The following is an 18,043-nucleotide window of genomic DNA, read 5'->3' on the forward strand; positions in this document are numbered from 1 at the left end:
GCATCTGACGTTTGCTATGTTTCAATGCTATATTTTTAGCCACTTTCGTTATTATGTTTTTACGGATAGTATTATATATTCTATGTGATGTATTTAGATATTACACCAAATTATTTTTAGAATAGATTTCTTTTCACCAAATACTCCCAACATGTGAGTGAAAAAAAATAGGCCAGCCCTTCAGCAAATGTTTGCGGTATATTTTTTTATATCATCTTGATGCATGCCATTTTCTTCTTTGCTGCTATTATTAAATGCGTATGATCACGAACTGCAAAATAAGTAACGATTTGAAATCGGCATTTGAGATCTCCTTTCTATGCCAAAATTTCCGTTTTGTTATCACCTTGAAATGCCTATGACCACATAGTGCAGTAATCAGATCCATTCCCTTCTCCGATGAGAAGGTCTCAAAACAATTCTATGTTTGCCATTTGCGAGCATTTCTTTTGGCACCCGCAGGAGCGTACACCCCATGAAGTTATAAACATGTAACCTTTAGGTGACTAATGTCAGTAATCATGCAAAGAATCACTCAATTCGGTTCACCGGTATTGAATATTAGGGCGATTATACTTCGTCACTTTCCCATTGTCTGCACCATCTTGAAACGAAATGGTTCGACTGACAACTTTTCACCGCGCTGGTTCTGTTATATGTGGCATTAACTGAATGTTAGATTGTGTATGAAAGCACATCGCTCTCTCGGGTGCTTTTGCATGGTACACACACATATATATACACGGCTTGAGCCATTACATTAGCCCGTCTCTTCTTATAGGGTGGAATCAAAAGGTCAGAAATATATGCCAGAGTGGATGGCTAGATGGCTATAAGGTTTGGAAGTGAACCAGGCATTTTCTATAAACATTGGTTGAATCTAACATCCACTTCCTCTCCTATAGGGTGACACTGATAAATTCTGAACTTTTCAAATTACGGGTAAAATATCTAGCATTAAAATCACTTTTTTCGTTCATACCTTTAGTATTAATTTCCGCATTGTTACGCACTTAAAATTTCATGCCGACCATGCTACCAAATGGGCTTAGCTTGTGGCACTCTGAAGCTGGAGATCCTTGATTCGAATGTCAGACATGTATATATTTTGCAAGGGGTTTTAGTCTCACACATAAAGGAGTGGCTAAATCCACTTCAAAAACTAAATAATTGTTAACAAAATTTTGTTACGTTCAAAAACATTTCAATACATGACGAACAAATTCTCGTAATGCTTGGACAATAATCGAAATATTGATATTAATATTAATATTGATATTGATATTGAAAGTTTGGATATTGCAAGAAATTTCGATACGATCGAAGTTTCGAGAATAGCAGTTATTTTGTTAGTATTTGAAGTTTTGAATATACAAGAGATTTCTGTAATGTTAGTTTTTTTTTTCAAAATTATCTGAAAAGTTTACAACACATGACATTTTATATGCTCAAAACTTCGGTAGTGTTTCATCTTTTGGTAATAACCTACAGCTACTCGAAACTTCGATGGCATTCGAACTTTCGATAAACCAGAAATTTTGATAATACTCGAATTTTCCATAAGACCCGAAACTTCCATAATACTTGGACTTTCGATATTACTTTAAACTTCGATAATACTCAAACTTTCGATAATACGCGAAACTGCGAGAATACTTAAGCTTTCTATGATACCCGAAACTTTGATAATTTCAAACACTCTAACGGTTTCGAGTAACCGATTACAACTCGATAAATGTTCACTCCTGAAATTCGATAGCTCCTCAGCATTATCAAACACCCGTACGAGAATAGTGAGATCTGCCTTCCTCCTACCCAAATAGGTGGTAAATCACTGTTCGTCATGCATCTGTAAAGAAATGTCACAACATTTTTTTAATATAATATACATCCGCTCATGTATTTGCCTTCTTTTTATATTTTATGATTTTGTTACTCTACGTTACACCACTTATATCTATATCTATATTTATCTATCTAGTCACACCTTGAAAAAAATTTTTGACGCTTCATATAGAAAATTAATTTTAACTTTACATGTAAATGCTATCTTTTGAAGTGCTGTATCTCATTGAAAAACCAAGCGAGTTCTAGTGGTGTATATTGTACCCTTAAAATGCTTTCCTTTTTCAAACAATTTTCGAAAATATCATGGAAATAATGTCGAATTACAAGAAACAAGCTGGTGCACCGTAGTACGTATTATCGCAAACTTCGATGAAAATTTTTGAAGTCTTTAAATTTTATAGTAAATGACAAATAATATTAACAGTGGCACCTGGTAATTAAAAGATCGTTAACTAAATATCTTGAGAACTAGATGGTATCAAGTGTAGCACACACATCTGTTAAAAATCATAAAACAATCGAAGGCAAAAGAAAAGCTTATAAAATATAGATATAAGTAAATGTAGTTCAATTGATGTAATGCAGTGTAATGGCATCAAAGTATAGTTGAAAATTATAGTGGAATACTAACATTAATAAGAACGTCGATGAACATTTTTTTTTATTTTGAACTACCAAAGAGCATCTTTAAACCGGTGAAACATCTGTAGATTACAGCTGATAATGAGTATGTAGTACTGACAATTATTACTGCTGCTGGAGTCTTTGGCCTGTACAATCTCGCTGGAAATTAACTAATACTAAAATTGCGTGATTTAGAAATGTATTGAAAATAAATTTCGTAAGTAACTTCTGACATTTTCCTCAACAATATAATTCCCACACTTCATATTGATTTCTTCATATTGAATTTCAGTATGGCAAGATTTGAAGACGAGTCTACTGGCAAGACAACAACTATCACAATGAAGCTTTATATGGATACACACAAAACGAGGGGAGTAATAATAAGGAGTATGGTGGATATAATAGGTGAGTTAAGTTTGAGTTTCTATAGAAGTTTCTAAGAGAATACTTCATTAACATGACTATTTTAACCATTTACAGGTAACTTCTTATCCATTAGTAATTCTACACCCAGGTATTTTCTTCATTCATGAATGAAATTAATATTAACGACTTCAATGATACTCACAGTCGGGAGAAGTGTATTGTTACCTTCACATAAATGTTGACCAAAAGTTTTAGCGGATAGTAACAAAATGCACATTATACATAAAATTAAAGGTAAATGGTATATTCAAATTAGTGCATATGTACGATGTAACATTTTCTATTAATTTGTTTCAGCTGAAACATGATACATATGGAAAACCTTACTACAGTACCCGCCTTTATTTGTTAACGATGCTGATACTTGGAGCTCCATAAATATAGCCAAATGTTGTCTCATTGCGTTTTTGCTGCCTTTTTTAAACTAATCACACGAAAAGACTTCTTGTAGTTTTATAAGACATCATTTGCTAGATATCAAAGACATGTTATGTTTAAGATGAGTATCGGAAGAACTTGAAAGACACGAAGAACCTTGCCAGAGCAGACATTGTCTCTAATCACTGATTTTGTGCAGGATGTTTATTTGGAAATTTAGGTAGTAGGGAGTTGGGGGAAAAAATAAGTAAAGTATTCTAAAGTTATTAAATAAGAAAGTGGGGACCATTTAATTCGAAATTTTAATAAGTATGCTTAAGCGAGGATAGAATACTACGAGAAGTAGCAAACAGTGGGAGCTTATAAAAATTTCCTTACATCACGCTGCAAAAGAAGTTAGTAAGTCACGCAATCACAAAACGGTGGAGGAATCATGTATTACAACATAGATAAAGAAGAAAATGAAGGAAAAGTCTACTTGGAAACCGCTAATGCAAAATAGCACAGACATTTGTATATAAACAATGTCTTATGAGGCTAAACAGACAGAAGAATGAAAGAGTTTACCATAAAATGTGTTGGGCATTGAAGAATTAGAAAATATGATGAAATATAGAAGTAAGATGTCGAAGAAAACAAGTGGATATATTATTATGTCATCGGAAGATAATGAAGGTAAGGTAGACAGTGAGGTGAGTGAAAGATAATCAATTTGTTTTGGTCTTGTTTGTAAAAATACATTTCATGATCAAGATGCTAACTACAAAACGCATCTGGAAAGATGCCAAAGGGTTTAATATTCTTAATGATCAATTAAAAAAAAGAACTTATAATATTACAAAAGGAACGACAACTAACATATACAATAAATTAATTGAACGTTTTATGAATACGAGGCCCAATGGTGTAATATATTTGTTTTCAATTATAGAATGAGATATACAAAACATGAAAGTTTCCAAAATATTTTCTAAAAAGGAAGATGATACCTTTGGATGAGAAATTAAAATCAGAGAGACGTGAGGAATGCAAATCGTGCGGAGAAAATAGATGTGGTTCGAATACTGAAGAATAAAGTTTTATGGAAGGGTGGTTGAACAACTTGAGAGATAACATATCTGATTTAGGTAGTATAAAGAAATATGATATACAATTTGTTTATTAAGGGTAATCGATGAAAAATATAGGAAAATAAAAAGATTTGTATGTTGCAATTTATTTAACTATAAATAATTCTTTGACCGCGTAAATTGGGATAAAACACTGAGTCTGGTTGGAACAGAAAGAGCAGTGATTCATTAATATACATGAAGCGTTATAATAGGGAAAGAAAAGCCAAGGAAGAGTGCAATTGGATGAGGATTTCGGTAAGAACGTAATCTCTCCCCGACTGTATTTACTATCTATCAAGAAATATACTTAATAGGAGCCCATATATGGATGATCGCATTTTGGGTAGGTGTAGGACTATGTGGAGCTTGGCCCAAAATCTGAAAATGTAATACATATGATGATAACAAAAACTAAAGGAAGCGCTGTGAATAACACAGGATATGAATAAACACAAGAAGCAGTAACTCACGCTGCACGGTAAATGATTGGAACGAACAATCTTTTGTTGTCGACAAAAAAAAGAGAGAGAGAGAGAAAATTGAAAAGGAGAATAATTTAAGTATTATTAGAATGTTATTACGTGCATTACATAGAACGAGAACTCAGGATGGAAAAATAATTGTTTAAGAATGAGTTATACGTGTTCGAAATCAGAGTTGAGGAAATAACTCAAAAACATTTCGTTGTGAAGTATAGTGCGTAGAAACATGGATATTCCTCTAAAATAACGAAACACAGCCATACATTCTCGTAAAGTGGTGTGGCCAAGAGAAAATTATCTGACCCGAGTAGTAAATTAATGGAAAGATCTTAATAATAGTGTCAGAGAGGAGAACAATTAGAAATTTAATTAAAAGTTGAATAAAAACTCATTGGGAAACCGGCTGGGAAGGCAATACATTATCTAACTGCATTATGAGGAATATATCCTGTAGCAGGTAACAAGTTTAGCGGACAAAGTAGTTTTCAGATATCGTACGATATTAAATAAGAACGTAGCACGTGGAATCAAATTAATAGCTTATGACTCTGGTGATATGAATCTTCTCAGCGCGACGAGAAACCTGTCAGTAATGCAAGAATAACAATGTTAATAATTATTACGAGTGTAGTCTTATGTTTACTTACTGGATATGTTAACGAATCTAGAATTATTTTAAGAAGTAACAATAATAAACACAAAGAGAAAATAAAGTTTCTATATTGTAATATCCTACATTGTATTGTATAGAAACTACACGTTAAGCTTGTGTTTACAAACACCACCACATGGTTTTAAGTCAGGATACTACGCACCACGTGGACCAACTATAAGCAGCAGACGAAGGACATTTTGTTCCTCCTACAAAGTAGTCGAAGACTTCGGAGCAGCTGCGCCAGCGCCACTTGGAGACCTATAAATTTAGCAGCAAGCAGTGGACCAGCACCTGTTCTATGGTGTCCATTCCAATGTTTGCCACGGAACATGAAGAGTAAACTAAGCCCACGTCTCTAGTCTGCCACTGGACTCTTGTTTTTTTTTCTTTTTGTGTGACCACTAAGCCCCTCACCGCTTGCCACGGAAATTTGGGAATTCCTTTGCCACTCTGCACAGCCTGCCCTTAGGGTCTCTGCGGATCGTGTTCGTCAAGGTCAAGAGTAGAGTACATATGTATGTTCTGCAGACACTTTTCCCCCTCCACCCCTAACTAACGAAAACTATGAAGCCGCCACTGTGCACTTTAACACAGAGGGATACCCCAAAGTGAGATTGAATATGCTTTTATGACATTTAAAATCATAAAAACTTACATCTAAAAACTTATAACTAACTTACATCTAAAACTTATAACTAACTTACATCTACTTCTTTTCTATCTTATAATGACCCCAAGCTAGTGTATTTATACCATCTCGTAGTATATATCTTTTATCGTCTGAGGAATCTAATGCTAGCTTATGAACGGTTATGCTATATATATCGTGCTTATAACTTCTAATGAGGTTTATGTCTTTATACGTTTTAACATTTTTAAATAAGCTTTCTTTATAATCATCAAACTGCAACTCCTTGGCAACTACGCATTTAGTTACTCCTTTAGCTTTTTCTTTTCTTTATTTTCTACTCTATAAGCATACATCTTTGATCTCAATCCAATAAACTCTGTCATTATCTTACCTTTATTCTCATCTTTCATCTTACCTATTACTTTTTTGTTTATTAGTGGTAGTCCATATATGTTATTTTCCTTGTATTCACTCGTGTCAAACTGGTCAATTATTTCTGCTATATCTTTGCAAAAGTCTTCAGTCTAAATCTCATATATAAAACTATCGGTGTCCATATAACATAAATCTATATTGTTTCCATATTTCGGCTTCATCGTGTTATAATGAAAATCATACATTAACAGTTTTGATAGTTCTAATACACTCATACCAACATATATTGGCTTATTAAACGTTAATCGCTCTTTTTTCATATGTATAGCACACAAGTTCTCACTAAATATTGTTCTGTAATCAAAGTTAGGTTTAGCAATTAATGCTTCTACCCTCTTAGGATCACATTCTAATTGTATGGGCTGCCTCTTTCTAATATTTTCCATTGTTTTTCCGAATACCGAGTTATTCATGAGCTTATAAAAATCTTTTTCAAACTCATTTTTAGCTTGCGTCCTCATCTCTGTATTTAAGTCAATGTATTTCTTTAGCCTGTTTGATTGTTTAAACTCTAATACCCTATGTACTTTCTTCAATCTCATTCCAAGTGACATATAAAGTTTTAAGTTTCTATAGTGAATTACATATCTTTCCTTATTGTAAAGCGTTGTTAATAATTTCGATTGTTTTGAGCCGGGTGGACACATGTTCTCTGGAGCTAATGGTAAATCAGAATGCTTGTTATGTAAATGCTTTGGATATTCTAAATCTACTTCTAATATGTAGCCAGTTTCTGAGTCATCTGGAATGTTCTTTATATCTATATATGGTTTAACCCACTTAAAGTCTTTATAAGGCATGTATTGACTCATCGCCCATTCATATAAGTTGTTTGCGTCTAGATATGCTAGGTATGTTGAACACTCATCCTTATTATAATCTTGCATATATTTGTTGTTAGTTTTTACATATCTTTTACTGCATTGTGAGATTCCTCCTCGTATACCCTTTTCTAACATTAGTATTTTATCATAATCAGTCAGCATTTCTAAGTTAATTTTAGTCATCTTTAACATTGCATCCCACGATAGGCCTGGTGCTGTATAATACCAAGCAGGATCTAATCCATATGCCTTTAAACACACATCTCTAAAGTTTTCAAATATATCTGTTAATTGGAGGACATCCGTTTTGTTATAATGTTCAGTTAAGTCCTCCAATAACTCTAGATTGAATTCTTTACAAACTCGTACATGAAGCTTATGACGTTCAGGACTCATTTTTTCTTCTGTTAATCTGTTTGTAAATTTGTATGGAGATAATGGAACAGGTTCTTTCAATTTTTCAAATGAATCAACATAATCATATGGATAATCACCTTTAGTATTAACTAGATCAAGTTTATCAATCGGGAAAAACTTTAATGTTTCTCGAAATTGTTCTGGCTTTAAATTCTTTCTTAGCTCTGCTAAACTCTTTGACATAAATCTAAATGAATCAACAAATCTTAAATTTATTCCATCTTTTTCTGGTCCTGCTTTTACATATTTTTCATATGTTATGTACCTTTCCTCATTATTAGCGATTAGTTTAATTTTCTGTGTATCATAAGCTAACTCCTTAATAAACAAATGCGTATCATAGCCAGTTAAGTTGTGAAGAAATACAGGAACAAAGTTGGGATTTTTATAGTTTAAATTGCAATAACTGTGAGCTGCACCTCTAAACTTTCCAGTTAAATGATCATGATCTCTTACCTTTGCTTTATTTTTATTTATCTTATACAAACATTTTTTAAAGTCATGTTTCCATTCTTCTATTTTTTCACTCATATCATCTTTATCCTTGTAGAATTGTATTTTCTTCTTCAGTATATTTATTTTTTTCTCAACAGCTGGTGGTAAGTCATTTAAGTTTTTCTCACATATATGACAAGTATCCGAACTGTTATAAACTTCTATTTCCTCCTCACTAAGCGGGGTCATATTAACTATTCTGTTATATATTTTCATAATTTCTATTGCTTCTTTTTGTAACATTTCAATAAATACTTTCGCAGCATCTGGACCTATATAACTAACAGGGGTTTTGTAGTCTCCATTTGAATACTTGACATAGTAACAAAAACTCATTGACTTATGCTTTTGATATTTTACTGTTTTACTACAATTATGCTCTATTTTTAACTTACATAAGATGCATTCAAAGTCAGCAATTATCGTAAATGGAACTCTTAATGAACGATTATAGTTTTGAAACTCTATTTGATTGTCGTATAGTTTTGGAAGTTCTATTCTAACAGCCTCATGCTCTTTACAATATAGCTCATGGTTTTGCAACTGCTTCTCATTTCTAAAGTGTCTTGTTAAACATCTATCACAAAAGTATAACTTCTCAGTATGTTTTGTCACTTGACTTCTTATTAACCGTGATAGGTCTTTTATCCAACAAAAATGATTGTTTTTTTCATCTTTTACATATAATAAATTGATATGAGTTTCCTGCTTATTTTTTGTGATTTGAAGTGGATATACATTATAGTTCTTGTCATAGCTGTAAACATTGATAGAAATATTACTTCTTCTTTCAAATTTTGGAATATCTTTTAATTGTACACGAAATTCAATGTTATCACAATACTTCTTTTGCAACTCATTAACAAGCTGTTTATAATGTGAAGGTCTTTGATACTGAGAACATCTGTCTATAGGTTTTAAATAGCTTGCAATAGAATACAAGAAATATTTGTTGTCTTTATTTTTGATATTAATCACTGCTTTCTTATCTTTAATTGGTTTAGGAAGTTCAATATAGGAAGAAGTTCTTAAGGGTACATACTTGTTTAATCTGATTTGTAAATATTTAATTTGATGCAATGTCCATCCTGATCCTCTACCTTCAAATTCTTCCATTTCTCTACGAAGTTTTTGTTTTGCATGATGTATATATTCACTTAAGTCAGTTGATTCTAATATTCTCTCGATTGGTGTTTTAAAATTGCGCTCCTGTATTTCTTTATCTTTAATATAGTCGCAAATGAAAACAAGGTTAACTTTAACAGGGTGAAATTTTAATTCCTCTTTGATTTTGTTAATAGCAACTCTTCCACTTGTATCTAAAAATTTTATTGGGTCTTTATATCCTCCTGTGTTTTCGACTTTAATGGTTTGTAAACGCTTCTTGAGTGCTGTTTCTTCTAATTCAACTTTGATGGGTATACGTGCTGGCTTCGGTTCTTCAAATACTTCTTGTTTAAATGGGAATACATTTTTAATCTGCCTCCTGCTTTGTTCATGGTCATGTTGTTTAAGAAGGTCTATCAGTTCTGCTTTTCGTAATCGGGAATATCTTCTGATTCCCCTCTCTTTACATTGGCGCCTTAACTCTACTACAGTAAATTTATTATAATTACTCATCTTATTTATACTATAGAAAATCTTCAATTTTTACCTTCACCGGGTTATTTCAGTTCATTTTCATTTGTCCTAGTACAACGCTTAACATTGTACACTCCTACCATTGTCTACATACTATGCGTTGTATTAGAACACGGCTTTTATGGGATTAACCCATCGAAGTCACGTATACACATATTAAAATTAAATCATTTTTGTAAACTTACTCATCATCATCATCATAATCATCTCTACCATATTTATATTCATATTCACTACTCAAATCAGATGTTTTTTGTTGCATTACTAATAACTATTTTTCCTTTAACAGTATTTGCTTCTCTAGTAGTGCTGCTAAGAGTTTAAGATCTTCATGAATAAGGCTAAGTCTATCATGTAATAAATCAAATTCTTTCTCCATATTTATTATATACAAAACCAACAAAAATGAAATAAATTTAAAAATCTAAGAATAAAAACAAACATGACTAGTGCTAAGGAAATATTATCTTACAAACCTATATTTGATTCTGTATGTAAATATTTAGATATTGGTGGTTACAATGATAAAGACAAAATAAATTTTAGCGTGTCCATAGGTATGTTAGATCATTTGTTCAAGAAAGCCACTAAAGAAAAAAACTCATTTCTCATACAAAACATTCTCTATGCGAACGTTATGAACTTATCCGATGAAATATTAGATTCACTGACTAATGAACAATGGCTATCTATAGGCTATGATGATTATGAGGAGGAAAATAACTATGACCACATTACAGAAGACTTCATACGCAAATATCAGGAGAAAGTTAATTTTATTGAAATATGTTTATGGAAAAATTTGTCGGAAGAGTTTATAAGAGAATTAGCTGATAAAGTTGATTGGGAGATTATTTCAGGAAGCCAAGACTTATCAGAAGACTTTATAAGAGAATTTGCAGATAGAGTTGATTGGAAAGATGTATCGTATCACCAAAAGCTATCTGAAGAATTTATTAATGAGTTTAAAGATAAAGTTGATTTTGATGCTATATCTTACGAAAACGAACTCTCTGAAGCCTTTATACGAGAACATGCAGATAGAGTTAATTGGTGGTACATATCTGGAACTCGTCAATTATCAGAAAACTTTATAAGAGATTACGCTGACAAAGTAGATTGGGAAATGATTTCAATGTCTCAAAATTTGACAGAAGAATTTATTGCAGAGTTCGAAGGTAGAGTTCATTGGACTAACATTTCAACTTATCAAGACCTATCTATAGACTTCATATATGCATATAAATATTTTGTGGATTGGAGAGCTATAATAAGAAAATATCATAATAATCCCAATTTAGGTGATATGTTGAATGTAGCATTCACTGTTGCAGCAGAGGGTAATGTATAACTAATTATCTTTTATGGCTATTATACCATAAAAGTTGTAACCTTTACAAATATCTAAACACACAGCTTATTGTTAATTGTCTCTTATACTCAAAAACTAGTCAACAATAAACTCGTCGTCTTCTTCAATATCCACATGACAACCATACGAAACAACACAGCTTTATTTTTCTTTGACTTTGTTTAGGAGGTTGACCGAGTTTGGATCTTTGGTTTCTGATAGCACTGACATTCTTGGGTACTTTTCTTTGAGACACTGGAGTCTTGCCTTGACGTTACGCTGCTGAACCCTTCCAACCCAATATTTGTGTTTTCTATTCTTAAATCGTTCATTTGTTGTTCTATCTCTTCTACTCTTCTTTGCAACTCTTCTTGATCTTCTTGAATCTGTTTAAAATTAGAAACGAAATAGTCTTCGATGATCACAGAACATTTTTCGTAAAAGTCATGTGATGTCCAAAAAGCAATAGCTAGGAAAATTCTTTTGTATACATATGTTCCGGAAATTAATAAATCTTTCTCGTTTGTACCTTTTGGTTCTATATAATACGTTAAATTTAGCCTCCTACAATTATAGGAAGCTAATTTTTCATTGTAGTATTCCAATAATTCTTTAGAATCTTTATTTTTCAGCCAGTTGTCAAACCTCTTACCACCACTCTGACACAACTTAGTAGCGTTAAAGTATCCTGTACTCTTATCTATAATCAACTTGAAATCACCGAAGATACCATACCAATAGTTATCTTTGATCTGTTCATAGCAAATATCATTTAAACTAAGAGGACTATCCATAGTACCCATATTTATTATATAGAAAATCTTTATTTTTAACTTCATTTTCGTGGGGTCCACCAGTACTGGACCCCTTTCAAACATGCATACGTCGCTTCTTTGAAGTGGTCTATATCTAGACCGTTTATCTCGTTAATGAAGATTGTATGTTGTTGTGGATTAACGCGGGTCCCCGTTTCGAGGACCTTGATTTGTTTGTATGTATCTTTGTCTTCTTCATCTACGCGTCTTTCAATGGCGTTTGCAGTCTTCTCATTACCAAGTATGTCAGGGATGTTCAAAACTCATTATTCTTACCTTTTTACACCTATTCATCTTTTATCTCCAATCCTTTTAATTTTTCGATTACCTCATCATCTTGAATTTCTTCTATAACTTCTTTGATCGTGTTGAGTTCACACTTGAAAAATTCACCTTCATATTTAAATTCATCTAATTGTTTATGCACAAGTGACTCTAACTTTTTAGCATCATTTGTCTTATACGTTTCTTCATAATAAAATATCTCGAAGTCAAGTCTAAACTCATTAAACTGACCTAGGCGTTGTTCAAGGTTTTTTGTATAACCCACTTTATATATACTCTTGTCTTGGTGCTGTTTGGTAGTTGCTATATAAACAAAACCTGACTTATCATTATGTTTTTTCAACTGAGACCATCTTTTTATTTCTTGGAACAAGTCTGGATGAACATATGTACCCCTGATTATCATTTGTCTTCCTCCTAAAATCATGTAATATACTTTTTTAGACTGATACTTTTCTTCTAATTTTTTTTATCAACTCTTGTGATTCTTTGTTCCTTAACCAATGATCAAACCTCTTTCCTCCATCTTGACACAGTTTAGTAGCATTAAAGTAACAAGTCTTCTTATCAATAATCAGTTTAAAGTCACCAAACAAACCATACCAGTAATCATCTTTAATCTGTTCATAGCAAATATCGTTTAAACTAGTAGAATTATCCATAGTACTCATATTTATTATATAAAATGTTTATTTAATCATTTTCGAAATCGTTACACCCTTACATAATCATCTAACACAGAGAGTAACGGTTCGCTAGTACTTTTTGGCTCTATATAATACGTCGAGTTTTGCTAGCCGGGATGTAGGCCAGCTAATTTTTATCAAAATATTCAAGTAGTTTATAAGAAATTAACTCTTTAGATTGTTTATTTCGTTACCAGCTAGTTTTACTGTGTAAGATGAGTTTCTGAAGTTCCTAGCTTCGGAGGAATTTTGAAGTTTGTTGTAGTAATCTAATAACTCTTTAGAATCTTTATTATCCCCAGTTACTTCGTAGCCGGCGCCAGATATCCCGCACCGGCTTTGATTTATGTAAGAGACCAATTGTGTACATAGAGCGGTTGGTAGAATCGTCCCCATCGCATTTTTTTGATAATTTTCACAGCTCGAATACAAGCGCTGGAAATATATGCTATGAGGAGTAGCGTTTTGATACCCTTATCTCATTTAAACATTTATATTTACACTACACTAAGGAATACAGACCAGACTCGTTGATGAAGATTGTATGAGGATGTACACTTGGCAATGTCCTGGAAAACGGGACCTTGATTTGTTTGTATGTAACTTTGTTTTTGAGCGACTCCCAGAACTGTGGGGGTCGGTTATTTTTTGATAATTTTCACAGCTCGAATACGAGCGCTGGAAATATATGCTATGAGGGGTAACGTTTCGTTACCCCCTTATCTCGTTCAAACTATCCTTTTATGGCATAATAACCATAAAAGACAACATTCATATTTACGCTACAACATTACTTTTATCTATTCAGCTATTATGCGAATCATCAAAACCTAGCCATTTAACATATACTCTATCACCTTTCTTTCTCAACACCTTTTCTACCAAGTATTCACCTTTATGCCTTATCTTTAATAGTTCTGGTTCGTAAAATCTACCTTGCACATCCTCTTCTTCTAAATCTTTAATTCTATATGTAGGCGGATTAGATGGAATAACTTCGCTAATAACAAATACTTCTGTTGACCAATTAGGTGTATATCCTTTCTCAAATAACCCTTTCTACTTACTTATACGAACATGATCACCTAACTTGTATTTGGGCTTAACACGCTTATATTCTTTTTGATACACTTTCTCCAATATTGTTTGCTCATTCTTCTTATTAACTTCTATAGGTTTTAAACCAATTGTTCTATGAATTTGATGATTATACTCTTTAACTAGTGTTGGTAATATCTCTATCCATTTATAATTTCCTTGTGTTGTGAACCTTTTCCACATATTCTGCTTAAGCGTTCTATTGAATCTTTCAACCACAGAAGCTTTCTTACCACTATAGGTTGAGTAGTGATTAATCTTATTTTCATCCATTAGCTTCTTAAACTCTTTATTGTAAAACTCTTTACCTTGATCAGTTTGTAAGTTGCTAGGTTTTCTCGTTCTTAATATGGATTCGAATGCTTCTGTAACATTCTTCCCACTCTTATCTTTAACAGGAACAGCAAACGCATATTTCGAGAACACATCTATAATCGTTAGCAAATACTTATAACCTTTATTGATTTTGGAAACACCTTTTAATACTCCACTATCCATTTCTACAAGATCAGCCTGCCAAAGATCATCGATACCTTTTATAACTACACTTAATCTGTCAAAGTTTTTTCTAGATGGTTTGTGAATTTCTTCTATAATGTCTTCTCTAACACCTTTACCTTCTTCTAGTCAATCAGGCTTTTTAACGAATTGAGTTTTAGTAACACCACATACAGAACAAATACCTTTCTTTAGATATCATCCATTCTTTGTTTGTTCAATTCTAATGGTATCTTTCTTCGTATCTGTCAATTTCTTACACTTAACACAATACATCCTGTTTATTATATAGAAAATCAATAACTATCGCTGTTTAATATTATGCTATCAACATTCTCACCATCATCACTATCTTCGTCTTCTCTTTCTACATGCATAAGAAGCAATAGTAATTTACCATGTTTCAAATCAGAACCTTTAGATGGTCTAATTGCTAATTTATAATTTGTATTAAAGTGCAATGGAAAAGTTTCAACTAGAGAATCATTTAAATATATATCTATATACTACGTATTGTAAGATGATTCTATATGCATTAACCTACCTTTATAAAGAAATTTGTATGTGATAGATAGATTGTGTATTAAAAAGAACGGAGTTTCAACATTTTCTGATATTAATCGACTATGAAGCTCTAGAACATAACTCCGTTTGATGAAGTTAAGCTCTTCTTTCAACATAGCAATATCTTTTCTCACAACTGTATTATCTAACTCTGATGTCATTTTAACATTACCAAAGATATCCATATTTATTATATAGCAAACGTCTTTAGGAAAGCTCTCTTTCTATGTACATTACAACAAACAATAATTGTCCTTCTTCCATAGCAGAATTTTTATTTGGTTTAATCGTAATTATATCGTTCTTCTTAAAGTCAAAAGGTATCTCTTTAATCAAAGTATCACCCAAATATATATCTAGAAAGTATTTATCCAAACTTAAGTCCATGTGCATTATTTTCCCATTATAGAGAAATTTGTAACCGTTAGAGAGATTAAATATTCTAAAGATTGGCTCCTTAACGTATTTAACTTTTAATTGATATAGTAGAGACATGGCTTCTTTCTTCATAACCAATTTAGTAGTATCCATCCTAATCTTTTGAAAATCTTCTTTCTTTATGTATGTGTCTTGTAACGTTTCTAATGCATCTTCAAATCGTTTTCTATCGTTCTCTAATTGGGCTTCTATTGATCTAAGTTGACTTACGCTAACAAGATCATTTAAATTCTCCAACAATTTTAATTTTTCTTCACTAATATCAACATCACCTTTTCTGTCTTTAACATTACCAAATATATCTATACTCATTTATTATACAGAAAATGCCCATCCTAGTTTTCAAAACATTTCTTTAACATCTCTATTTGTCTAGGCGAGTGTTTAAAATCAATATCAACATGAACATCATGCTTTTTCAACAGATGGTACAATACACATTTCAAGTTAATAAACAATACTCTTTTCGGATACAGCTCCCTAAAGACCTCGTGTAAGTTTTCGAACTCATTTATAAGTGTTTCCTCCATATGTTGTAATTTTAATGGTTTTTGATCGGTTAGGTGATAGTGTATTAAATATACATCATCATAATATTTTGTGTATTTGTTTTTCTTTAGTACTTCTAGAACATCTTTTGTTGATATTAAATCTCTTGGTATATCTCTAAGTTTATCATTTAACACCTTGAGCACCTCTTCGGGAATAATTCTATCCTGTAAAGCTTGCAAACGAGATAACTGTAACTTAAATCTTTTTATAGTATCGTACCAGGGTTTTCTCGCACAAGCAGCTTTCGTTTCTTCACAAGTACTGTAAACCCAACCACTCTCTACAGAACAATTATCAGAAATGTAACTACTCATACCTTTTGTTAATGACTTACTACCACAATTACTGCATTGTAATGGTCTAGAGCTATAATTCGACAACAAGTCCTTTAAGGTAATTATTGGACGTAATTTTTCCAACTCTTCTTCCGTGTACAAAAATTTAGGTATTAGCATTTTCCATAGATCAATAACATTATATACGTTGTTTTTATCTTTTAAGTCTATCTCGCTAACATGCTGAAAATACTGATAAAAATTATATCTATCTAGTGCATCTAGTTGATCCTCATGCTTCTCAAAATAATCTAAAAATCTGTTGTGTATAGCTTCCATATTTATCTTAAAGAAAAACTTTTATGGATACAAACCATAAAAGCACTTAATCATTTTTAATTATATACATAACGTCGCTAAAAGAATACCCTTGATTTAGAAGATTTAAAACCTTAACACAAAGATGACCACATATAACTGAGTTAAAGTCTTGTATTCGTTCGTCATTGTAAAGTAAGTTTTCGGTACCAAGATATTGTACCAGTTGTTTAGGAGGAACACCACCATAAGAATCGAACACGTACTTTATGTTGTTATCTTTCCAATAGCATATCCAATGAGTACCAATGATTTCCGATTTATCAAGGTTAACTACACCACACTCATGTACATGGGGTTTTTGTGGAAGTTCATCACTCATAAATACACCTCTAAATCGTTTTATCTTTAATTCTTTAGCCAACCTCTCTATATCGAAGTTGGTCAATGGTTTTAGTTTTTTGACTTGTTTGGTTTACCTGCCCCCTGCTTTTCTTCCATAGCCATATTGTGTCTTTTTTGTTCTTCTACTTCTTGTTTATTCTTCTTAGCATCAAGTACAGCTTTAGTAATCGCTGCTGCACCACCTGCTAATGAGCCAACTGCTCCTAAAGCTGCTAGAATGGCTGGAATTGTAAAGATAAAACCGCCAATATGCTCTTTCTTAATCTTTTTCATTTTTACAGTAGTTAAAATTAAATAAATTCCTTTACCTTCTTTAATTTTCTTAGATTTATCGTTAAGTTGTTTCTTTGTTAATAAATGATCAATATTTAAATCCTTTAGTTCGTTATAAGGAACACTAAACATACAACCTTTAATGGAGCACATCTTCTCTATTTATTTAAGAGAAAATCCTGGTTTGTAAAAGTACAGTTGTTGTTGCTCCACCAAAATCAATTAAGGAATCATTCTCATCTGTTATCCTTATCTCAAAATTGTCAACCTTGTCTTTGGATATAGGGAAAAATAATGGAGAAGTAGGATCGTAAATAATACTATGTTTGAACTCAGCATCCGTTTTGAATGATGCTATAATTCCTTTTTCTCTATGTGTGTATTCTGTATCTTTAACAAACATGCCATCTGCTATATTACAGTGAACATTTATAGTATCAAACGGATGAAACTTTGGCAACTTACTTCCAATATGTGTTTTGTTCTTTTCTAAAACTTCAAAAACATTAAACCC

Source organism: Thermobia domestica, chromosome 3 (assembly GCF_964235325.1).
Source record: "Thermobia domestica chromosome 3, izTheDome1.hap1.1, whole genome shotgun sequence".
In the NCBI taxonomy this organism is placed as follows: domain Eukaryota; kingdom Metazoa; phylum Arthropoda; class Insecta; order Zygentoma; family Lepismatidae; genus Thermobia; species Thermobia domestica.